The 26114-nt window shown below is 36.6% G+C and overlaps 1 protein-coding gene across 7 annotated transcripts in view; it reads right to left on the bottom strand.

The window, feature by feature from the left end:
* RALYL (RALY RNA binding protein like) overlaps positions 1-25420 on the bottom strand; it is a 365612-nt gene extending 340192 nt beyond the window's left edge. For 4 of the 7 annotated variants that reach the window (XM_014870736.2, XM_088176807.1, XM_088176821.1 and 1 more), the window contains exon 1: positions 25113-25253. The gene's annotated coding sequence lies outside the window, so the exon portion shown is untranslated. Of the gene's footprint in view, positions 1-24086; positions 24174-25112 lie in introns of all 7 variants that reach the window. The other 3 variants (XM_088176803.1, XM_088176815.1, XM_014870738.2) reach the window with 2 other exon arrangements.
* Between the last annotated feature and the right edge of the window lie 694 nt (positions 25421-26114).

The raw sequence follows: 26114 nt of genomic DNA, 5'->3' as shown, positions 1-26114 counted from the left end.
ATTGTAAGAATGTTATGGCCATTCTTGTTTACTTTAGTTTGGAGTAAGCAAAATGAATTTGGGCAGTGGATCTCTTGCTATATGTACTGATTTTGGTATAAGTCTGTCTAGAAAAGAAGCAGCTTCAGGCAGGATGATCATTGCAATGTAGCCAAGAAAACACCATGGGCTCTCAGATGTCAACAAAAAGCTTTCCTTTAACTAACCCAGAATGAGGATTTACTCTCTCTCTGTCATGTCTAACACTTGTCTCTACAAGGCTTATTTTACAGCTGTGAATAAATGTTCCCCTACATCCAACAGGCAGGCTTTGGAGCACTGCAGCTGCTTCACAGCATGCAGCAGCAGAAAGCAGGATGCAGGAGTGATGGGCACAGCGTGGAGTGATCCCTCAGTGATGCTGAGCTGCTGCAGTGGGGGACACTTCCCTTTCTCACAAGTAGTACAAAGAATGGCCAGGGGAAATAGGACAGGACCCAGCTTTCCTGGCAGTTTCCAAAAGCAGTAATAACTCCTTGGCTACTAGCAGCAAAAGGAATTTTTGAACAGCCCCCTGGCGCAGAGAAACACTCCAAGGAGTGTGAAGATAACCATACGCCCTTTTATACAAATGTCACACACAACTGTTGTGGATGAATGCCAGGTATGAAGCAAATGTTTTCTTATTACTGGTATTACATTTATTCCTCAGTTTTCAAAGTGGTCCCTGTATGTTTGCCATTTTTAAGGGTATTTTCTAGTCACTGTATAATCTTCATTAGATAACCATAAAGAAATTATTTCCTCTACAATGAATCCAAGTGTAACATTAATAAATGAAGTTCCATTATGGAACAAAAATCCTTATAACTATACTCCTAGGTTTGAACATAAATAACAATAAATGCCTGTCCATTATATATTTTATTTATTTATTTATTTATTTCATAACATGGTAATGCTGTTCAAAAGCATAACAGAATTAGACATTACCATGAATGCTAAAATGCTGAATAACAGAGTTTCAGTACTTATTAATCACAAAGTAATTTTTCCTTGCTGAGAAATACTCATCTTTTTGATGGCAGAATTTAATTAATGTTGACTTAAATTCCTGAATGAGATATTGGCTGGTATTGTTACTGTTATAAAGCGAAACAACTAACATTGATAACATTCTGTATTTCCAATCTTTTACAAAAGTGTGAGATCTCAAAAGGACAGAAAGGAGTAATAAACATAGACAAATATATAAAAGATAAAATATAATCTAGTAATATAATGTTGAATTTTAAAGGGGCTGCCTATAATATTTCACAAACCCGAAAATTGATTGTATTATTCATTACCTCAATTAAATTACAGAATTAGGAAAGTACATCAGAAGAGAGCTCAAAAAGACTATGCCTTAACATGTGATGTCTGATCCTGGAATTAGTCTCATTACGTAATCAATGAGCTTTGCCAGTGGAACAATAGACACAATTTTCCTTATATTACTAACAACATTTTTTCTCAAAAATATGACAAAAAACACCATAAGACAACTTCACATTTTAAGTATGGAAATCCACATTAACTACTTGTGCACAAACAGCAGCCGACCATGATTCATGACTCCTTTTTACACAGGATAAATTACCCTGCTTCAGCTTTCTCACCCAATGGTATTAAATTATTACTGTATGATCTAATTAATATATTCTTTACAATAATAGATCTAGTTATTAAATACAGGCTATAGCAATGTATAAAAAATGAAGTGTCACAGATAGAAAGCTAACTAAAGGAAGTATTAGTTATTAACCAGAGGAAACAGTATAACAATTAAAGAGATAACAAAAGTAAGGTTACTTACCTTTAAAATGTGCAGTCCTCCAAAAATGACAAAAGGCATACACCATGCAATCTGCACGTTTTTAGCTGGCTGAAAATTATTGCTTAACCAAATTCATGAGGATTGGGCTGATTGATATTAAATTAGAGGAATTACCTTGATAAAGTATTAAGATTTTCAAATGCATCATGTCAGGAACTGAGAAAGTGCAATACAAAATAATACAAACACGATTGGTTTTATAAAGTAACATATTTTAACTTCCACTTGACTTATTTCCTGATTTTTTAGAGATGATGAGCACAATCAGCAGAAAGTCAAGTCAATAGCATCACAGTTTTCATTTCTGAAAGTCCTACTCTTCACCTATACCACAAAATTTACTCTGTGGTTCATTCCACCCAGCACTGCAATGCACAGCACTTGCACCACCTAATAAACCCAGTTCTGCAATAGTATGGATGGGTAACCACAGGACACACCAAATTAAGTTTAATAAACTGTTTCTAAACAGTCTACCGTATTTATTGTCTCTATTTCAATGACAAAGAGACATAGTGATGCTTACTAGTAGTTCTGTAGTTTCCTAATATAGCCTTACAAAACAGTTTTTACAAACCATGATACTAAGTAGTTTATGCTACTTTGATAAATCTAAAGAATCTATATCAAATCAACATTAAAAAGTTCTGAAAGCTCATATTTGCTGTAAATTTCATTGAGAATCCATAATTCACAAAGGATATCCTAATCATTCATGCAAATTACTAGTTATAATCATCAGTGTAAGTTAAGCAATGAACTTCATCTATAAATTACACAAAATTAGATAGAAAACTCAATCCTGAGTTTATAAATGTCAAGTGCAAATTTGTTTGATGCCTGACACAACTACAGATTCGGTGTATGTAAAGAATTTGCCACAAACATAGTCCACTTTTGTGGTGGTGTAAAATGCAATGATGTTCAGCACTAATAAATAAATACATTAAAAAGATACAATTATATTAAATTTAGTTTCCACAGTGGGCCAGATCTAGCATGGGAGTAAATCAATAGAACCCTATAGCAGCTAAGCTATTTCTGGAAATTTGTTCAGGATCTGGCTCTTGAAATAATTTTTTAAAATGATTAAGTAAAGTATTGCACATATAAGACATTGATTTTTGTCATTGATTTTGTGCTGGCATTTGAGCCAAGCCTCAAAAAGCTTGAACATTTTATGTATTTACAGCTGGCTGCTGGCAAGGAATAATTCATTCATTCCAAATGAAACATGTTCCTGAAGCTTATAAAAACAACATTTTTCTAGACTAGGTTTAAAAACAGATTTTTCAAATAAAAAGTTAGAAAATGTGCTTTAAATCATTGAAACAAAAGCTGAAGTCTGTGTCTTGATTTTTTTTTTTTTTTGGCTTGTCAAACAGATAAGATAGATATTGATTATATTTGCTTCCCAAGAGAGCTGTTCCATCAGCAGAGAGTGAAGATCAATGATGAAACATCATCTCATAACAAAATATTTCCAGTGACAAAAAAGAAGGTTATTGTTTAGTATTTTTGGTTAAATATGGATGTAGGAAAATTTTGGTTGCTTGTCACTGTGTTTTTTCCTAACTCGACCAATCCAACCATCCTTACACAGGGAGAGCAGTCTCCCTTTTGGCTGATCTGAGGCAACTTCAGACACAGGCTCAGGATGAGCAGAACCTACCTTTGATTCGTTTGCAAGTCTCTCTTTTGTCACATTCTATTCAAAGCTCTTAGCTCTACATAAGAGAATATCATCCTTACAGAGACCACTACTTATTTATTTAAACCACTCAGCTTCCCCAAGTCTCAACCAGTATGTGTTATATAAAAGAAGAAAAACCTTCTTTTCCCTCTCTTTCAGAACACGTGTTTACCAATGTAAATGTAGGCAATACTGCTGTCTACAAGTGCATTGCCAAAAATGAAACACAGAGTGGAGAGAACAGTTATTCCACAAGTTCCAGCTCTTTATTTTCTCTTCCTACCAGTTTCAGTGACCTTTGGCTGAGCACAGCATCCAGAATAGATTGTAGGTTTACTAATGTTGGAGGTTACCTTTACAACATGTCTGTAGAAAACTTTGTGGCAGTGGTTGAAAGCACAGATATTAAAAGATTTCCTTCTAAATCTTAGAATGATGGGTAACACTCTCTGAACCGCAAACAAGAATTTTGATGATGGAAGGCTTTACTGGAGGGTTATTCTCTTTTCAGTCATGGGAAAAAAAAAAAAAGGGCACAGTTCAAAAGCATTAGAACAACCATGAGAGTCGATAGATGTAGACTGAGTTGCAAATCCAGCTCTGTCCCCAGTGAAAACTAAGAGTATTCAGTAAACACAGAATGGGGTTTGTATTCAAGCTTTAGATTGATTATAAACTCCAGCAAATCATCTTTAAAGGCATTGTTTACAGGAAATTTTATGATAAAGTCAGTGAATCCAAATCTTGGATCCTCTGCTAGGTGTCTCTTCACTAGTGAAGCAACTAAGGAGTAGTCATTGGAAGCACACAACAAGGACCTCTTGTGCACCTCTTCACAAAAATTTAAAAGAAAACAGAGAAGGTTTATACCACACTACTGTCACCCACAGGTTTTATTAATCCCATACTGACATTATTATTCTGTAGCCTGACTCTACACCATTTATTTTTGAATCACCACACAGAGGCAGATCCTTTTAGTGTAACATTTTGATATGAAAAGCTCAGAGATTTTCAGAGACTGACTAACAGCCACATTCTGGCAACAAACATGCCTTTTTCTTAGCATTGAAGAAAGTTCAGGAAAAGCTGCGTTTTAAGACATTTAAGGATCGTGCCAATCTGGGAGAATTAACAGCAACTACAAGCAGCTATCTTAATCCTCAACCTAATGGCACTTGCCAGGACCCTGAAAAATTACAATCAGAATGCCCTGTATTTTGAGAAGTCCTGCCTAAAAAATTCTTTTTAGGAGTCTAGCACAAATCAGAACAGCTGCTAATCTGAGGAATCAAGAGAGTGAGAAGCAAGTTGACAGATCCCTCTGATTCAGCTCTCCCAGGTCTTAGGTCCTTCACTATGGGCAGCTTCCTCAGGCTTCAGAAATGAATTCAAATGAAGCTGAATAAAACTTGGTGTGAAAATATTTTTCCATTATATTTACTTATTCACGTTCACAAAGCTTCTGCACTGTAGTTATTCAAATTCAATTTTGTCCTTTGTATTATTGTTTTCAGAGATATTACAGAATCATCTCAAAGATCCATATTTATCAGTTTCAAATGAGCTGCCAGCAGTGTAGCACTCCCTAACAAGGTATAAGGAAACCGTCTTATTCCCATTTCCTTCTGCACAGCTCCTCTTTCATAATTGCAGTTTCATTATGATGCCTTACATCAACAAGAGTGTCTCTACTTCCAACTAGCCAAATAAATAGAATAACTAGAACAAAGAGGCAGAAACACTCTGGAGTTTACCCACACCACAAGGTCAAAAGCAAAACAGTATCTGCCTCCTTTATCACCTTATACTCCATCCACGAGGTGATAACTGAGGCTCAGGGACCTTAAATATACATATACAAAGGGTAAAATCTAGAATTATATGTTAATTCTCCACCTGCTCCATTTTTTTTAATACTGAAAAGCTGATTTCCAGAGATAATAACTTCAGTACCATATATTAGTTATGGCTCATTACACATACCGATGGAAAAAATAATATTGGTTCTGAAACACGATAAAGAAAAAGGAGTGTTACAATAATGATTTTTTAACCTATGGATATTTTTCTCTTTATCAACAGAGAACGACCCCATATTTTTTTCTCAAAAGATCTGATCCTAGAGTTAAAATTGTGTCTCACATGGCATGATCCTTTAACCCCTGTCTGACAGGAGGTCTCCAAAGCACACATCCCAGAATGAATTGCAGTTCTTGATCCAAAGCAAAACAGTCAGAAAAATGGTGTTTTGACAGCTGAACATCTGATGACTGTATCACTTATACCCTTCTGTTATTTAACCCTTCTCCACACTTAACAAAATAACATGCTCCACTTTATCTCTTTGGATTATTGAATGATACCATATTTATTCTTCATATTTAAGACCTCAGCACGTGTAATTAATGCCAAAATTTCTAGGATTCATTAATACACTCTCTTTGTCAATGCAGTTTTTGCTAAGTAGGGCATACCTTAGTCTATTTAAATGTCTGATTGATTATAATCAATACAGTATTCAAGGCACAAGACAGATTTTTGTGCAGTAGTGACATGAAAGTCTAAAAAATATGCAAGCTCGTGTCCACCACCTTCCATCAGAAATAACTGACTTTCCAACTGTTGTTTCGCTATGAATAATGCATTCTTTTAAATCCTCTCAAAATGCAAAAGAGAGGCTCTAGAGCTAAATAGCTTTCACTGAAAAGATAGTTTCAAGTTCATGATTTCTATGCTTGGGTTTCATGTGCATAGCATTTTCTCCCACTGTCTGCATACACCACACACATGCATTACTTTAACATTTTCAAAGCTCCATTAGTTATTCTGAAATAAGACTGAAATTACCTTTCCAGTATAGAACTAACCATCCTATTTTACACAATTTACCACTGAAAGGGAGTAAATCCCATCACGTTTGCTGTGAAAAAGTTATGAGAGTACAACTAGGTAAACAATTCTCCATTGATTTAGTGGAGATACCGATCCATATCAGCTGTAAATATTGGTCACCATGTCCAGAAATGTCCAGGCCACAGATTTTTTTTAAATTTTACCTTAATGGCAAATCAAAATTAGCTTTGGGTAGACTTCTTGCTTTTTATTATTTGCTAATGGAATAATTTGTATTTTATTTAAGTGTTCAAAAAACATGCAGATGAGGCACTTGGTGATATGGTTTAGTAGTGAACATAGTCGTGTTGGGTTATGAGCTGGACTTGAAGATCTTAAAGGTCTTTTCCAACCTGAACAATTATATAATTATAAAGGATCAGAGAAAACTTTTCAGATATGTTAGCAGCTACTTAGAGGGACAGAAGGAGGTTTGCATATGAAACTGAAATCTTAAAGAGAGAAAAAAAGCAGAGTAAAAGGGAATTTTAGAGGTCTAGGCATCAACTGTTTCTGTTGGGAATACACACCCTGCAACTAGATACTATTCTCCTTTCACTGCCCAGTATCTATGCAGCTTCTACAAGGGGTTTTTCTATCTCACAGCATTCCTCCACATATTTGCAGGAGGGAAGACTCTTCAATGTGTTCCATAAGATGTGACTATACTCTCATCAGCAGTCAAAGGTTGAAGTCCATCAGTAAAATTAACTAGATTTTTTCATTTAACTCTAAGAAGGTCATCTGTATTGCATGTATGTAGAAGAAATATGTCATGGTAAATGGGCAATTTACAACAACAGGAAAATTATTTTCATATTCTCAGCTTTCTCTGAAGGAAATACGATAACCTTTATCTGCACTTCAATGTTTGGGGTGTTTTTTTAAATTTTATGCTTTGAAACAAATATGAAAGTAAGTAATGGTAGTGCTTATAGCCAAGGTGTAATCAGTATCACATTCTCTAATGATCATGGGAAAGCCCCTAATGGGAAAGTTCCCACCACATCAATTAATTAATGTATGTTTAGTAAGAGATACAGGTGTCACTGGGCCAGTCTCCCCTTTTCTAATAAATGCTCTTCATTCCAGTTCAAGGCAACAGGATATTCTTTCTTTATGCTGCAACTTCCCACTGAAGAAACTGTGCCCACAGCCCAAAAGATTGATCATCTGAAAGGGTTTTGGGGAGCACTTGTATAAACAGAAGATTTTACAGATGACTGCACAGGAAAGAGGAGTTTCAGTCTTTGAGACCACACCAGCCCAGCACTGGAGTTTGATGTAATTAAGCATACCCAGAGACTTCTGAAAGTCATATAAATTCTACAAGATACTAGAGACATTGAAGCTGGAGGAGGCGGAGAGATTGCACATGTCAACACTGTCGATATGTCCTCAAAAAAAACAAACAAAAAAACCCAAAAAGCCCTCACCAAACAAACAAACAAACAAACAAAAAACCCCAAAAAAACACCAAAAAAGCCCCCTCATAATTAATTTTTCTAAATAAATATGAAAATTGAAATTTAAAAAATTTCATTAAGAATATTGTCTAAAATTTTAAAAAATGTATCCCCAAATATTAAAATTAAAAATTTTGTGTAATGTTTTTGAAAACTACTGGTTTGAATTAGGACCCTTTCTACCACACTAGCTGTACAATATCACCACAATACATAATACTCTAATTTATAAGCAGTTTTAATAGTAAGATGGGGAAAATGCCTCGTGCTGGGACTTAGCAAAGCACAAGTGGGTAAATGAGTAAAAATTTAGATGATGGCAAGATTCTTCTAAGTGTTTATGGAAAAGATATTTACAGAATTCTGGCTTAATTTATGTTGCAATAAGTTGATTTTCTTAACTGAACCCCCTGAACATGATAAATTCTTGGCTATGCTTGTCATGTAATTATGGATTCCAAAAAATGGTAATTGTAGATGTCCTATAGCAGCGAGTTGAATCAAGACTCTCCAAATATATTACTAGCTAGTTAAGTTTGACTTTAGTAATTGGTTGGGAATCTGACTACAGAAAACATCAATACTGATTCTGAAGAACTCATACTTTATCTTATCTGGTACTACAGCATTTGTCAATATAATATTGCAGAATAAAGTAAGAAAGCTATTTTCCACCAAGATGAACACTTGCATTTCAACTTCACAGTAATTTTTTGTCCACAAAATATCTCTTATTCTGAGACAAACAAGTGAATTGTAGGATTTGACTTAATTATGTGATCATATAAAGTATAAACTTACAATAAGAGACCTTGAAAAATGTGCATTTTGGAGGTCGACAGGTCCTTACCTGCACAACCAAGGGGGATCTTAACCAAAGCCAAAAGCCATGTCACCCCCTACAACACCATAGACTTTGCAAGTTTTGTATCTGCTAGGTTGAGACTAAATATGCCAATGAAACCATGTACTTAAGTCACACTTGCTCAAGCAATATTTTTCCATTAATTTACATCAACTAAGGTTTGGTTTCACAGAAAGAAAATGATTTTTTTACACTGGCTTGTGAAAACAACTATCTTCTTTTTAATGATTTAATTGTAATCTGAAACTTGGGGTTTGTTAAAAAAAAACAAAAAACTTTTCCTGTCTTAAGCAAAAATTTATATCTTATCTGACACCATATATCATAAAAGATAAGGTCATGTAATGTATAGGATTTCATATATATAAATATATATAATGTAGTATATGAAGGAATGACTTCGGCAGTTGCTTATAGATGCTCTTTAACTCTTGGAACACAAATACTTCTATGAAAGTCAGCTAATTTAAAAATCAAAATTAGTCGTGTGTTTTTAAAAATTTTTACCTACAAAATGGAGTTTCCCAAATAATTCACTATGATCAGTTCACTATTTGTTAACTTGGCTTTGATGTCTCTTTCTACTCCACCTGCTTTGAAACATGGTCTTATTATTCTATTAACAAAGACCTTTTTTTCCCTTTTTTTTTCTCCTTCTTTTTAGGTTGAGATTTGTTCAAATGTGTTGAAGTAGATACATAAAAAAATCCTGCCAAGATAAAGAACTTCCTGGGGTCTTACACAAATAATACAAAAACAATGATATACCTCAACTATAACAGAAGTCTTATATACCACATTATGAGAATGAGACAAAAAATGTTACTAGAAAGAATGTTTTTAAAATGCATAAGGATCTTTTTACTGATTATATTTTCAATATTCTGCTGATGATAGGATCTGACTGAATGAGTTCATGGGGTAATGCATGCAAATACTTGAGATGATTTCACATTGAAAAGAATTTAAATATTTACATTGTGTGTATTGTTTTGAAAAAAAATAATTGTTATTAATGAATACATAATCTACTGCAGAATCTTTAACACTAATGGTGGGTTCAAATCTGCATATAAATCATGTGGATTTGAGGTTGGAGCTCATCTTCTATGGTTTTAATAAGCTGTTAATCTTACTTCTGTTGCTGGAGTCCTCCACACTTTGGCTACACAAACCAATAAAATTTTCCTTTCCTATTATCACTTAAATCATATGCATTTGTAAGATTTTAAAAATCTTGGATTAAATATATATATATATATATATATATATATATTATTAATATAATAACTCCTTATAGAAAAGTTACTGCTTTAAATTAAATATATGAACATATGTGGGAAGCTGAATGTCACAAAATCCAGAGGACTTCCTTCCAGAGCTTCTGCTAGGATACAGATACAACCAAACTTGAGTAGTGTGTTTTCTTCATTAAAGCATGCTTCTGATTTAAAATCTTATTCTGATACTTCCTCGTGCACTGGTGCAAATAGAAAATATGGTTCAAATTTATAGCTTCAATAAGAAGTTACAAGGCAATGCTCCAAAAGCAATTTTCATAAATAGTTGTATTTTTATGCTACCATTATTGCATATTTCATAATGAAACTTCAAATATATTTGTCTAGACATGTAATCTCCCTCAATAGAGTAGATATAGACTGTACACATACACTTTCAAAAAACACTATATTGGAAAAAGGCAAGTTGGCAAAGTCAAGGAATACAAGGTTAGGAAATGCCAGAATTTAGGAACTTATAAGTTCCTATAATTTGAAATTATTTCAGGAGTTTGATATGAGCTGAAATATTGATCTAATAATGTATTCCTACTTCACCTTCTTGCAAGTATATTGCAATTTCTTATTTTCATTTTAAAAAATCTGTTCCTGCTTTAAGCATATTTTCTACAGTATATATCAAGGTTTTGTTTTTCTACAGAATATAAAGTTGCTGTTAGTTGATATGATATGATAGATTGGTATGACAATGTGAACTGATATCTGTCTAATTGCACAAGGCATCAATTCCTGCATCAACTTATTAATATTGATAAAATATAAAATTAACTATAAAATTAACTATAAACACTTCAGTCTAATTTATTCTTGCATTATTATTCTTGCATTCTATGTATTCTAGCACCAACTAGGTTCTTCTGAAAATAACCTTTTCTTATTCTTTACTGCCAGCAGAAACAGAATGAGCTATTTTGCTTTTGAACCATTTTATCAGCTCTTTTTCGATTTAGTGTACCAGAAAAACTATATACCAACTCATTTCATAGGAAAAACAGCATTGAAGTTTTATATTAAATCCAATTTTTCTAATGTCATCAAAACTCCTGATTCAACAGGTACCAGAGTGTCTACTCTGTTGCACTAATACCTGTTCCACATTTAAGAAACAAATCCTACTGTATCCCTACTGTATTGGAAACAGAAGGCTGATCTTGCTTCCAATGAATTCAATAACAAAGTTGTTATAGGCTTAATTAAAAGACTGGGAATATCCATGGATATAGCTACATAGGAATAGCTTCCACATATCATGGTATGTGCTCAAAATACACAGGAAAAAAGAAAGATACTTTCATGAGAAAATACTGTGCATGACACCTCATCTTTAAGAAATTATGTCTTCAGATAAAAAACTCTCTCATGTCACAACCCAAGTGGATTAATATTCGAAGTGTTACTCTCACTTCCAGTGAGAGCAGTACCTGACTCCCAGTTTGTCTAAGTTGTTACAAGCCACACACAGAAAGCTACACATTATATGTTCAAAGAGTACCTGGTATGCCTTGTCCTTAGTCTATTTACTTAAAGTACCTTTTGTATGTGAAATATCTTCTTGATGATGATGGCAACCTTCATTCAGCTCTGTTTTCACCTCAATTCTGTTTTCCAGGCCAAATAGATTGCCAACATACACATTAATTGCTATAGACAGATAGATGGCTGTCTAAGCCATCATGTGCAGCAATCTATATTCTACATACAATAAAACTTTCACAATGGTGCTGAACTCAGGCCTTTAACTCTGTATTTACTAGAGAGGACCAAAATTCTCTCAACTTTCAAAATTTTCATTATTTTCTCGGTTTTCAAAAGTTTATAGAACTGCTTGTTGCTCTGTGTGAGCAGCAGTTGGGAGGCAAGTATCATAATTAGGAAATCTTTCTTTGAATTTCAGCAGTGAAGTAAAATGTCAGGAGAATAAAGCAATTTATTTCAAAACATACATATTACATGAAGCAACCAATACCAATAAATACATTATATACCACATTCCAGAGGTCACAAAAATTTAATTTAAAAGAGACGGTTTATAAACATATGTAAGTAGCATTACCCTTTCAGGAAAGAATCCAAGTTTTTGAAGTTTTCATTAGGAAATTCCTAGAATCAAAGGTGCCAACTCTGTGACTGGACTTCTATAAAGATACTTTACTGATGCACTGAAATGATGCAAAATACAAGAGTAAAGAGCTGGCCATAAAAGAAATTGATCATTATGGATTATACAGTAGTTACATTTTGAAGTGAAATGGTAATTGCAATATGAAATTATTTCGTTGCTGAAGAAGATAAGTGTTGCAAGGAAAACTACAAAGTTAAAATATCTAATAATTGTGGCAGAGATGATAAAATGGTAGGACTGAGAATAGGCAAAAGATTGGAGTCAATGAGAAAGGCATCATCAGTTCACCCGTGTTTTGTAAAACATTTGCTTCAGATCTGTTCACACAGCTCCTTGATCTTGCTTGTGGGCAGTTTTACTGAGCTCACCAGCACCAGTGTTTTGAGCATATCTACTCAAACGAGCAAGAAAGTCAGGTTTCTGCCTTCTGCAAATGACTCTAAATTCTGAAGCATGGGATACATTGCATCACATTCCAACAGCTATCTAGAACAAGCTTCAAATTGCATAACTTCTTTTGTACTGTCAGTGAAGTTACCTAAAGTTAAGGTAGGCTTCCCTTAACTGGTCTTAAATAACACCTAAAGAAGACATGGCTGCATCTTCAAGAGGCATGCACACTGCTCACACCAGTGCCTTTAAACTGCCTTTAAACAAATAAGCTGCACCTCACACTACAACTTTCTGAAGGCCCAGGAAAGTCTTCTATAAATTCTCTCTTTAAAAAAGTCCCAGAAAACAAAAGTGTTGAAAGTACTTCCCTGTTTCTAGCAGGGAGATGGACATGGTCTCTGCCAAGCATGTCCTGGTGCATGGAGGAACTCCTGTTTGTCCTGTGTGACAGTCACAGCTCTCAGTACAGTTCTCTGGGGGACCTGGATATTGCACCAAGCTGTTCCAAAGGGCTCCCACTTTTTATAGTCTGCCCAGAGACTGGAAATACCAAGTTCAGAGGCTCTGACCACCCCTCTGACATGAGACACTTGCTATTCAAATGTGTGACTCAAGTAAATTGAGTAAAAATAATCAAATTCTAAACATACAAAAACAATTCATCAGGCAGTCTTCAATAGGAACAAAATTTAATGTTTCCTGTCAAGTAATGAGACAACAGTCAGTTGCATCAATTTGTAGTGCATCTTTTAAGAAAATTTGAAAATTCTCCTGAATGTTTATAAAATTTAACAAATGCTTAAACATAAAATCCCTAAAAGAAGTAATCGCTTACTAGCAGGTTTATGTAATTTTTATTTATTCTTTTATTAAATAGCATATTTGCATTTGACCTATGGCATCTAGATTTTTTGTAAAATTCTTTTTAGGATATAAAATTTATTTCAGCCTTCTGGACCTAATTGTTCTGCTCTGAACCTGTCCTCCAGCATCTGTAATAAATACTATTCCACCCTGAATATTTTGAAATTTAACACCTTTCTCGACTCAATTTCTGTAATTGATTATAGTATCTAAAAAGCACTTGGGAATTCTTAGCATTTTCTATTTCAAGAATTAAGTCTTCAAATTTACAACTGGGACTTATTTTGTATCGACTCAGTAGCTAACCTTTGCCATTTTGGTATCAGGCAAATTGGTATAGGCGGGCCACATGACCTATTTAAGCCCTAGATTTAGGAAATTCCCTCTTAGGAAGAGCAGTTACTATTTCTATTAACACTTCCAAAGCCACCTTGCGAGATGTAAGGCGTTCCTGGTGGGAACAGCCGAGAGGAAGCCAGTACCTGTAAAGACTGAAAAGAGGCTTAGCCAAAGTGTCCTTTTAGCCCTCCACCTTCACAGTGGCCTACCTTCCAGCTGGGAAGAAAGACACAGCACTGGGACCAAGCCAAGAGCCAGAGCAGCCCTGGGCCATGGGGTCCCTGAATCTTTTCTTACAGTCACACTGCACAGGAAAATAATCAGATAGCATTCTTTACTCTGGTGGGACCATTTGGACTACAAAGCTGAATAACACACTTCAAAATTGAAACTAAATTAAAGAATAGGAATAGTTCTTAATTTATACTCTCTGTAAGAGGATAAGGAGTAAGAAGGACCCCTGGAAGTAAAGCTTTGAAGGAAGAAGAGGAAAAAATTAAGTAAATAAAGGCCAGTCAAAAGTCTGGTTTTGGATCCAGATGAATAAAACTGAAACACAGAGTCATGTGCAAACTGATTTAAAGGGTTCAAGTGGGGTATAAAAGCAACAAGAAATGTAATCTTTGTCTTGCTCCTGAACTAGGAAACCATTTCATTCTTTCATAGTCAAAGATGTAAGACTACTGGAGGAAAATAATCCTACTTCAAGAACCACTTACTTGAATTGTGTCATGTTATATTTATTGGGAAGATGGGTATGTTTTCTTGTTTGCAATACTTTAATTGTTGTGGTTTCATTCTTTGATTTTAAAAAAATGAAATTAGTGAAATATCTGTAGTGGTGATGAAATCTAAAGTAGAGAGGGAGAGAAGCCTGAGCTAGAGGGGAAGGTAAGGAAGAGTGGGGACTGAAAATATCCTCATTGTCTGGAGCCTTAGCTGAATCACTGGGGATTTTTTCTCCATTTTTATTTCTGCCCCATCTCCTCTTTCTACTCCTCTCCCATCTTCCATCCCTCTCCTACTGCTTTGTTTTCATTCATCCTTCTGAGCTGTGGTGACTCCAGGAGAAAGGTCCAGAGCAGGAGGGAAGGTCCAACAAGTCTGAAATTTTAAAGAATTACAAATAAAAGATAAAAAAGATCCAGAAATTCAAATGAACACACCCAACATTTGAAAATATGCTTTCCTTTGTCAATGCAGATCGGTGTGACACAGGTCTCTATAGCTGGGTTGACTTTGATCTTAAAAGAGAGTTTAAAGCAGCCAGTTCTATTCTGATTATGATGAGTATTTATAACATTCATTAATACTTGTGACCAAGTATCACGTATTTCTGAACCCATTTTTAAATTTCTGAGATGAAATGCCATTCTGTATATGACATAAACTTGTACATCAAATTAAAAATTAAATGTGGCATCCCTGAAATAGTTTATTTCCTTAAACTGAACTGCAATTATTTTTCTTGTAATCTTGTCTTTCACAAGCCTGTCTCCAAATGTGTGATCCTCACCTAAGATGCTACACTACCTACTTACTCACCCAGAGCAGCAGGCAGAATGACCAGAAACACTGAATTTGTGTTTGGTTTATATGCTCTATTCTCACTGATAAATTCAGTTGGGCCTATCTGTGTTCTGACAAGCTATGGTCATGAGACCTTTATATTCCTGTGACAACACTGTGCTCCTGACTCTGAGCGGAGATGCAAGAGTGAAAAAGGAAATGTTATGGTGCATAAATGAAAGCAGGAAAAGAGGCAAAATCTTCATGAAGTCAGCAAAGGGTTTTATCCTTTTAAATCTCTTTTATGTGAACACTATTCAGACAATGCATTTTTGAGGGACAGTACAAAAACCTAGGTCCAAAATATAAATAGAATGTGAAGAAAAAGGACCAAGAGGTGGTGAAGTGTGTAACGTGACACAATAGCTGCAGCAAACAGTTTACAGTCCCTAGAGAATAATACTGCACTTATTTGAAGCAGTTATTTCAAAGTGCTGAGAACTCCAACTTTTTAACGTCCCTTCTCAAGTCTGACAAGTCTGTAAGATGTTTGAGTCTGTACAAGCCATTATATTACAACTGTTAGAGCTTACATCTGCAGCTTACTTTATCATGGTAGTAATACTGTGGTATTTGGGCAATTAACTCTCACTACGCTGAGTTTTGTGCTTACTCCTATAATACCAAATGGTTCATTTCTAATTTGGATTCTGCTTTAGTCTGGTTTCATACTATGCTGTCAGTGAAAAATATGGCCCGTGTGAGCAGTTTAATGATGTCTGCACAGGCACCCAGCTAGTGCCAGGCCAAGAATAAGACAAAACCCATGGTGGAAATATGCACACTGTTTTCATATATTTCAGTACCTGTAGAAAGTCTTACAGAAAACCCAGCCATAGGAATGAAATAGCAGAATTCATAATCAGTGGAGAAAGAAGATTATATCACAACATACTGCGTAGTGTCACGAATCGACCATTGTTTGGCATCCTGCTACACACAATGACTTGGGACAGATCTGAAACAAGGCACTGACACAAAATGTATAAAAGTATAAAACAGGTGATTTTACAGACATTAACAGTCTTTTAAAATTTCACTCTTCTCTGAAAAATTACCCGAGACAGGGAAAACTAAAATCTGTCTGGTATTCAGAAGTACAGATTTTACTGGAGTATTAAAAAACAAGTACGTACATGAAGATAGCAGCAGCATGCTATCAATAGCAAAATATTTGCCCTACATTGCCTGGATGACCTCAGCTCACAAACTAAAAAGCCTTTTACGGTTTTAATACAATGGTTTATCTTACAATAATTCATATATACAGTACCATTAGCTGATTCCATTGCCACCCACATAATTCTTCTGCTTGGATAATTTTCAAAAGCTTTCAAATGAGGTCCATGATTGTAACCACGAGCTTAGGTCCCTGGGTTTTAGAATAGGACTCTGTGAGAAGAATTCATTGAAGGGTCAATTATTGCTGGATCACATTATAAAAAGACAGAAAACTGAGTGAAGCAGTACAAAAAATATGTGAGATCTTGGCCTAGACCTCCCTAGGAATTTTGTCATAGCTGGAATTGATTCAAAATATTTAGAAACACATTTGTATTTCTGTGAAAAGAATTGCTGGAGAAGTTGAATATAAATTCAAGCAAAAACGTAAAGCCATGAAGATTCTAGTGGCCAAAAAATAATTTTTTAACCAAATATTTCATTGCAAAATTGGGATTTGAAGAAGTGGAGGGTTGGGGAGCATGCAATTCATCTCCTTTAACTTCATCCATCAAAAAGTTAGGAATCTGTTTTAAATGGGCCATCTAGGTTCCCTCTCATCAGCACAAAGAGAGAGGCGTTTTAGGAAGGTTGTTCATCTCAGCTGTCCATAGATGCCTCTGTTGGGATGTAATCTGTAATTCTCTGCAGGAAAAGAATATTTATCTCCATTGACTACAAAGCCTTGAGCAACGGTGTTAGACTTCAATGACTAACTTTTAGATGGCTAAAATGATGACTAGTTTAGTTCTAAAAACCTATTTTTTAAACAGCAAGGTTAAGTGAGATGAATAGAGTCTTTTATGTGAATCACTTTATCAAAAATCTACAGGAAAAAAAAAGACACGAAATTTTGACCAGCATATGTATCACTGATTTTAATAGCACCAGGGCCTAATTCTCCACCTTTCTATGCTGACAAATGGTAATCCAGCATGCTTTTCTCATAAAATAATAAACAATAAAATGGCATCAATGTCCTGATAAACTATTTCCCTAAAGCAAAAGTGGCATAAATGCAGTTTGTCATTTAATTATTAATAATGTACATTAATTGTCTACAACTTATAAATGCCCAAGCAGAAGATGGTAACCTTACCAGAGCCAATCTTGTAACTGTATCATTTAAAGAACTCCCATTTACCTGGAAATTGTATAGGCAGGAAGAAAACTTGATGTCATCCTTCTTCAGTTTGGGAAAAAGAAAACAAAGTGGATGTGAATTTATGCAGTAGAAAGCATTTTAGAAAATTGGCCTACTGTGCAATACCTCAAGTGTTGGGTTTTATCCTGTGAAATCAGTAGCAAATACAAGATGAGACAAGGGTAGCACTGATTGTGTGTGTGCGTGCATATCCTACCTAGAAAACAGTAGCATTAATCCCTTTTAAAGGTACCCAAAGAGGAAGTTGTGTTTACATTATACTTTCATGAGGCCTATTTCATGGACACGGCATGACAGTTTGCACAGTACATTTTTAAATCTTATCTTACTTCTAATATTTATTGTGTGAAGGATCATTTGATAAAATATTGTAACTAGATAGAATGATTTTTCTTTTATAAGCTGTAACTTGCATTACAGATCAAGCTCAGAAGCATGTTGCTGCCATTACTAAAAGCACACTGTTTTATTGCAAAAAGTCAGTTAGTTGTTACTCTAACTCCCTGTACCCACAAGAAGAGCTGTTAGCATTTAGTAAGCCTAGAGTGCAGAGCTGGTGTGTAAAAATTCACAAGGGTATCTTTGTTAATTTCATTTGCATTGTTCTAAAGGAGAACATATTTAGGATAGTGCAAGCATTTTAGTGCTTTTGCATTCCATTACAACACAAAACAGAAAGGAAAATAAGCAACACGTCAACATCATGAAAATATAATTATTTGAGACAGAAACTCCAATTCTTCAGTCAGTCTAAAAATACTGCGTGCGAGGTATACACATGCAGTGCCTCCTACAAATTGTAAAGTTATCCTGATTCAACAAGATGTGTCATATCTCTTTGACAATAGGTCCTGTTCACCTTCTATGCAAATCTCTGAGCAGAATCAGATACCCTTTTAATGAATGAACTGTGCCAATGTAATGCCTCCCTACAGAACAAATTTAGCCTACTTTCAGTCAGATTAAGGATCTCATTAATACTTGTTTTGTGCCAGACATCCCATTTTTGTTGACCATGAACACCACAAAGCACATGACTGACTTAAGGGAGGACCTTGAAGAAGGCAACCAATGTGACTGAACAGGCTGAAATAAAGGTTGTTGGTATGGGGCACAGTGGGAAGACGGGGATCTGACTTTCACCAGGTTATTCAATAATCACCAAGGTCCAAGAGTTATCACTGTGTTCTTTATGGTCTCTTGTTCTTTAAATAACAATAATAATGGCCTGTACTGCCTTTTATAAGCTATTGCCTGTCCAAAGGACTGCAAGCTGTTCTCAGAGGACCATAAAATTAACTGTAGAAAGCATGAGCTGTTTCCAGAACTCCACTTGGTTACTCAGAGACTACACATCAGTAGAGGCAATAATCACTGACATCAGGATAAGGCCACCTGGGAAGGACCACTGGTGCAAACCAAGTTTAACCAGACCTTTGAGTATTTTAGGAGAAAGACTTGTGAGTGTGCAAAATAAAAATAAAGAGTCTGGGGAGTGTCACTGATATTCCACCACGTTCATACCCACTGTTGGTCATCACTCATAAGAAATCCACCTCAGCTTCCTCAAACCTCTGCCAGTCAAGTCAGAATAGAAATTATTCTCCTTACCACCATAACGGTGAAGAAAATGCATCAGAAAAAGAACCAAAATTCTCTGCTCCTGAAACAGAAATGCAATTGCAGAGTAGTTGAGCCCCAACATCCTGGCAGGCCAGCCAAGACACAAGGAGCCAGGAGACACAACAATGTACCAGAGAGGAAACTTATTAACTCTGTAGCTTTTGTCAAGAGACAGTAGATAATACAGGTCTGTTAATAAATCCAAAACCAAGAAAGTTAAACTCTTAGCTATGAAAAAAAAGGATTGGTTAAGCCCCCAAGGATAATCGATGTAAGACTTTTGTTAATTCTCTATCGCATAAAAGCATCTTTAAAAATATCTCTGTGATTCTGTCTATTCATCTACATATCTATATTTTTATTCCAGAATACCACAACAATACAAATGTGTTAATTTTATTCAAACTAAGCAACCTGAAATTTAATTAGTAATTTGAAGGTCTATTTGATTATTTTTTTAACTTGATGGCAGATGATTCATTGAGATGAAAAATCACACTTCATTGTGCAAAAATAAACTTTCTCAGAAAATACTGCCAAAGATGCAGTATAAATGCTTTTGAAAGATTAAGTACATTATAGAGATTAGAGTGTCATTTTGAAATAGAAAAAGAGGGCAAAAAAAGACAAATTCTTCTAATGTGCCTATGTGCAAAACAATAATCTTCAAGCCATTTTACTCCTGTAGTTTTTTTAAAGATAAAAAAATAAAGATTGGTACTTTAATAAAGGTCAAAATGTTGCATTTAAACTTCATACCATATACCAAAGCAGCATTTTGTTTCCTTCTGTCAGTCTGGATCTGGGTTTAAGGGAGCTACAAACTGGATAACTATGTAGTGTCACAGATTACATAATTTTTCATCAGTAAATACTCAACTTCAGCCTTCTGTTCAGATATTCTGTAAGTACTTAAAACATACAGGATTTGGCTTCAGAATTTGACAGAGCACCACATCCTCTAAGACACCAAGGGCAGTTAAAACATTCATCTGAGGGCAGACCTATCAGTCTTTACAATTCTGTACTTTAAACACTATTAAGCTTTTTTATCTTTTTATCTTTTAAAACCCAAAATGCACAGAAGGACGAGAATAGGAAAAATTACACTATAAAAGAGAAGAAAACTGCCATAGAACAATGCTTTAGAAGACTAGAGAGCTAAGATATAAGCAACCTGCAAAGACTCTAATAAGGTAAAAATTTTAAAGAACACTGTAGCCAACTTTCAAATTCATTCCTGATAAAAGATAATCTGTGATATGGCATCACCTCAAACTTGTTCACATTTCCTTCTCTGGTATGAATACAAAATACTAAGACAATATGTAGAAAACTCTTGAGAGTTTAAAAACCAGTGTTGCAGAAGAAATTCCCAAGAGTTCTTTCCTGTTGCACTATAACCAAAGAAATTCAGGTTGGTTAGGCAGAGGGAAGGGAAGGGAAAGTCCATGTGGCACAAACTCCATTTCACAAGAAGGCAAAAGGCAGGTCTGTGTGTGTGACTTCAGGTGGAAGTGTCTGGGCTGATGTGAGAGCCAGAAATCAGACTGCCATGTTTTCAGCTGAAAGCAGAACAGACCAGTTTGGGTAGAAGAGGATTTGAATGCAGCTTCTCTGCTGCTGCTGCAGCATGATTTTGGGTAGAGCCTGTCTCAACATCCCCTCTCAACAGCAGCCACACTTTTGGGAACCTCTGCCAGTTAAGCCTAGAAATTATGAGGGAAAAGGAGCTGCAATTGCTCTCTAAAAATAAATATACTATACTCTGAAGAGCAAAGACATGGAGAAGGAGGCTTTCTATTTCAGATCAGCAGAGGCACAAAAGAAACAAACAAACAAACAAAAAAAAACTGTCTGAAAAAAAATTTAAGACAGAAATTTTACTTCTAAAATCATGAAAAGTGAGTCTGCCCCACCTTCAAGAGGTGCAGTGAGAGTGATACCCCAATTAAATTTAAACCAGAGCTTTTTGAATCTGAACAAAATATCAGCCTAATATCACAGCAAACAGACTTCATGACTCCATAGACCACTCTAGTTCTATCTCCCATGTTGAAAAACATAAGAAGGTAATCTTTTGCCAGTTCAGGCCACTACAGCAGCTAAAATCATGTATTCATGAGTCAGCACACTCAATGCTACAGAGTTTCTCATTTCTGATCACCTGTTCTTTTTCATTTGCAAGTAAATGCTTTTAATAATAGTTAGTCATGGAGGAAGAAAAGAAAAACTGCTTTCCAAAGATTTCAGTTTACACCCTTTATAAAAGTATCTTAAATCTCTATGCTGTCCTGAATACCAAAACAGATGTAAAGAAAAAAGATGTCATTTCCATCTGGACACTCATTTCAGGAGTTTCAGGAGCTAGGGCAGTATGACTATATCCCATACTATATAAGGAATATAATGATATCATCACTTGTAGAAAAAAAGCTACAATTTGTAGGCAAAATTTTTATTAATCTCAAAAGCAGAAAAGGACAATTGTCTTTGACACTAACTATGGCTTTCTAAAACATGCTTTCAACATTAGTCATAGCATAACTATAGAAGCACCAAGCAGAAACCAATTCCACAACCCAAATCCTATTCTGCCCACATACTGCACAGAGGTAGAAGGATCCTCTTTCAAAATTGACTCCTTTACTCCTATTTTAAGGTCCCAAGGCTGTTTGATATATACGAACTCCTACAACCTCAGACTGCTGAAAATGAGATGTATGTATATTAATTACCATACTACTCAGACAACAGGTGCTTTGTGGATGAAATCAGGGCACTAAATAGAAAGTTTTAAGAATGCACTTTCTCAGACTCCAAGAAAAGACTAGGTGAGCAGGATTGGCTCTTTACTCAGCAACTATCTGTACAAAATTACTCACACAACACACCTGCAATATTAAAAGAAAGGATAAAAGGATCATTCTGGAAACTGCTAGTCTAGTTACTTTATTTCAGTGCTTTAGCATTATCAAAATATTTTGCTTACTAGAAGTTGCACATAATTTAAAGAAAACACTTCATTTAAATATAAGGAGGGATGGAAATAAATAGAGGGGTGGAGAATAAAGTTTCAATCTCTCTTGTTTTTAATAGCTTGCTTTTTAATTAAATAATGAAAAAATAAGCAGGCTGAGTCTTCTTAAAATATGGAGTAATGACCCAACAGATCGTAACTATTTTAGAAGTCATCATGATCTATCATAGAAATATCTCAGCTAGTTCTTAGACACATGAATTATTGACCCTGTTATGCTGCCAAAAGTATTTTAACATGTCAGAGCAGAAGTCATGCATAAATATGTGTAAAATATTTTTATTACAGTAAAGCTGGTAAAAGTCAGTGTAAATACATAACATTTATGTTTCTACAAAGATAAATGAATTTATTTACTTTTCAACATGACTAATTGCACGATGTATAAAGTTCTTACACTTTCTATTTTAAAGGAAGCTGATACATTGTAAGAATTTAAACATAAGCATTAGAAGCCTCAAATTTCCAAATCCATTTCTAATTCTGTGAATTATATTTGCTTAGATGACATTGACAAAAGTAATATATCCCCTGTAGCTTACTTTAGTTTCCACATCTGAATACATAGCGTATCTTTAGTCAGTTATAGATCCTTAAATGTTCTTGTTATAAAATACAGTAAGTAATCCCATCACAATAAAGCAAACAACAGAGAACATCAAAGAACATTCAGCACTTGAACTTTAGCATAATATTACACCATATTTCTTTCTGGAAGGAAAAAAACAAAAAACAACCATAAAGAACCAAACCCCAAACCAACCCACCCTGTCATCTGGAAAAATCTTTCCAAATTATGTTTTACAGAGCCAATATCCTGTCTGTACATCAGGGGCAGCCTCTGTTAAGCATTTAAGTGCTCTCAGTGAAAAGTAACAGTTTCTCCTCCAATCCTGAACTCTCAGAAACCATCACTGAAAGTAACAGTTTCCCATTCCCTGTCAGCTACTGGCACTATTAATCATCAAAACAAAACGAAACACCTTCAAGCAAATATCAGCTTCTGATTAGTCTCCATCCCAATGAATTAGAGTCATAAGAGGCAACCTGCTGCCTTGTTTACGCCTTTTTAATATGAGGAGCAGAAGTTGGCTATAAGGGCTTCTACCCTTAGGGCTACAAAATATGCCTCATGTGGCAGCGAGCCAGCTCTCCGAGGGAGCCTCCTTTGCTGTTTCACAGCTATTTTCTAATGGATAAATTTAAACAGACACACACAAACACACGAGTCACCACAATACAGGGCCAGAGCTATTGTTTTTGTCTAAACTCCTGTGAGCACCTGTACTCGTAATGAGAACCTCAAGGTCCCATCCAGTTTCGGTTTGGGTTTTACTTTTGGTTGTTTTGTTTATTTGGGTTTTTTTAAACACAAGGAGGAGAGGAGGGGTGTCTGGGTTTTTGTTTTTTTTTTTTTTTTTTCCTCAGCTGCTTCCCCTCTCTACAGCACAGCACATAAAACACCTCTCTTCAGCTTTAGCCAACCTAGGCTCAATTAGTGCAACATTTTGCACACATCCAAGCAATCACAAGGCAGAGATATTTAGTCCAGTGCTCATGTATTGCACAGACACCTTTGGAAAGGGGTGGAAGGAGATTTCTTAAAAAAAAAAATCATAATCTCACAATGTAATTTACACAGTGTGGAAACGCCTACAAGGAGATGAAGTACCTGCACTGGGGAGATGTTCAGTTGTTCACTTCATCTTCCGTTGACAAGGAAACCAAACCGCACTTCATTCTCCAGGAAAACCTTCCACTGCCATCATTTGAAAATGTATTTATTTGTATATATGTATATATCTATCATTATCATCATGATAACAATAACCATCATAAAACACTGCTGGCAAAAGAATAAAAAGTGAAGGTGCAAAATGTGCAAAAGTAAGGATCATCTCTTTGGCTTTCTGTTTTGCTTTGTTATCTTTAGGGAGGAAAAAAAGTATTTAAAAATGATGACTGCAACATGCTGCAAGAAAAGTTTGACATTATAAACAGGCATCAAAAACTGAAGAAGAAGAAAAACAAAAACCCCTGCTGGTTGTACAGTTAAAAAAAAAAAAAAGGAAAAAAAAAAAAAAAAAAAGGAATAGCAACAAAAATAATAAAATTAACATCTTGCTCTGTGGCTTCCACCAGTATTGCAAGATTACAAACTCTGTGTAAACACTGCTGTAAAATGCATTTGCAATTCCCATCTCTTTACGGAAAAAAAAAAAAAAAAAAAAAAAAAAAGCCCTTAAAAAAACACCCAAAAATAAAAATAAAACAACACCAGAAAAAATCCTCTGCAAAAAGAGTTAGAAACATGCCTTTTCTCTTATCTTTAAAAAATAAGCATCATATTTCACATCGCTTTTCTGTGCCACAACAAAACCAGTTGCATATATAGATATATAGCTACTAAATGTATATCAGTTGTTGCTGGACTGGCAAGTCTGTGTTATTAATATTATCATTTTTCATTCCCAGTGACTCCCGGCCCCAGCAGCACCTTTTGCTCACAGTTTAGTAACCATCGCATGCTAGGAAAAAAACTTGTCATCAGCAAAAGATCAAATCCATTTAAACAATAATCAAAGAGGAAGAAAAAAAAAAGAAGAAAAAAAAAAGAAAACAAAAAAAAAAACAAAAGGAAGAAAAAAAAAAACAGGACAAAAAAGGAGGACAAGAATGTCAGCGGAAAGGTACTCACCGAGCGGGAGTAAAAGGGAGGAATAAAAATGAGAGTTACTATAAAATACAGTATGGCGGTGGAAGAAGGAATGAGGCGCTTTTTTTTTCTCTCCTCTCTAGTCTCTGCCTCCGGCAACCGCCACGTGATCCGGAGCCGGGCGGACTGGCAGCCGGGAGGGCGCAGCGGCGGCGCCGGGCGCGGACCCAGCCCGAGCCCAGCCCGAGCCCAGCCCGCTCCGCTCCGCTCCGCGCCCGCCGCAGCCGCCCGGCCTCGCCGCCGCCCAGCGCTCCGCGCCGCCGCTGCCCTCGGCAGGTGCCGCTCGCCCCCGCGCTCAGACACAACACGCTCCGCTCCGCTCCGCTCCGCTCGCTGGCTGCCGCCGAGCGCGGGCACGCAGCCGGCCGCGCGGGCGGGGTGCGGAGGCGGGCGCGTCCTGCGCGGCAGCGCAACTTGCTCGCCGGCGCCGCGCGAAGTTATGGCCTGACACCGCCCGCCCGCCTGCCCGCCCGCCTGTTGCCCTCCGGCCGCGGCGCCGCCGGCCCCGGGAGTGGGGTTTGCCGGGGTGAGGGGTGAGGTGCCCCCGGCGGCGGCCCCGGTGCAGCACCGGGCTCCGAGGCGTGCGCGCCCGGGTTGCCGCTCCCGCCGATCCGGCGGGGGATGGGGGACTGCTCGCGGGGGCACCGCGTGTGCCCGCACGGCAGGGATAGCCCGCCGCCCGGCTCGCCGTCTGCGCGGGATGCCAGCCCCGATTCCCCCGTGTGTGCGGGGGTGCCCCTCCCTCAGCTTCGGCTCAGCGTGGGTACGCGGAGTACCCCGGCAGGCAGACAAGGCGGGCAGGGGCATCCCCTGTTGTCACGCCAGCTCCAGGGCACCTCTGCTGCCGGTGCAACGGGGGGGCGGGGGGTTCCCCTGTGCCACTCCTGCTCCGGTGTGCGCGCAGCTCGGGGTGCTTCCGTGCCGAGCGCCGGGGCTGCAGCCACCGTGCGCCCAGTCATGTCTGAGCAGCGCTGCTCTCATGTC

This window comes from Sturnus vulgaris, chromosome 1 (assembly GCF_052056855.1).
Source record: "Sturnus vulgaris isolate bStuVul1 chromosome 1, bStuVul1.hap1, whole genome shotgun sequence".
Classification (NCBI taxonomy): Eukaryota; Metazoa; Chordata; class Aves; order Passeriformes; family Sturnidae; genus Sturnus; species Sturnus vulgaris.
Note: the sequence above shows the minus strand (reverse complement) of the source record. Positions and strands in the feature narration are given on the sequence as shown.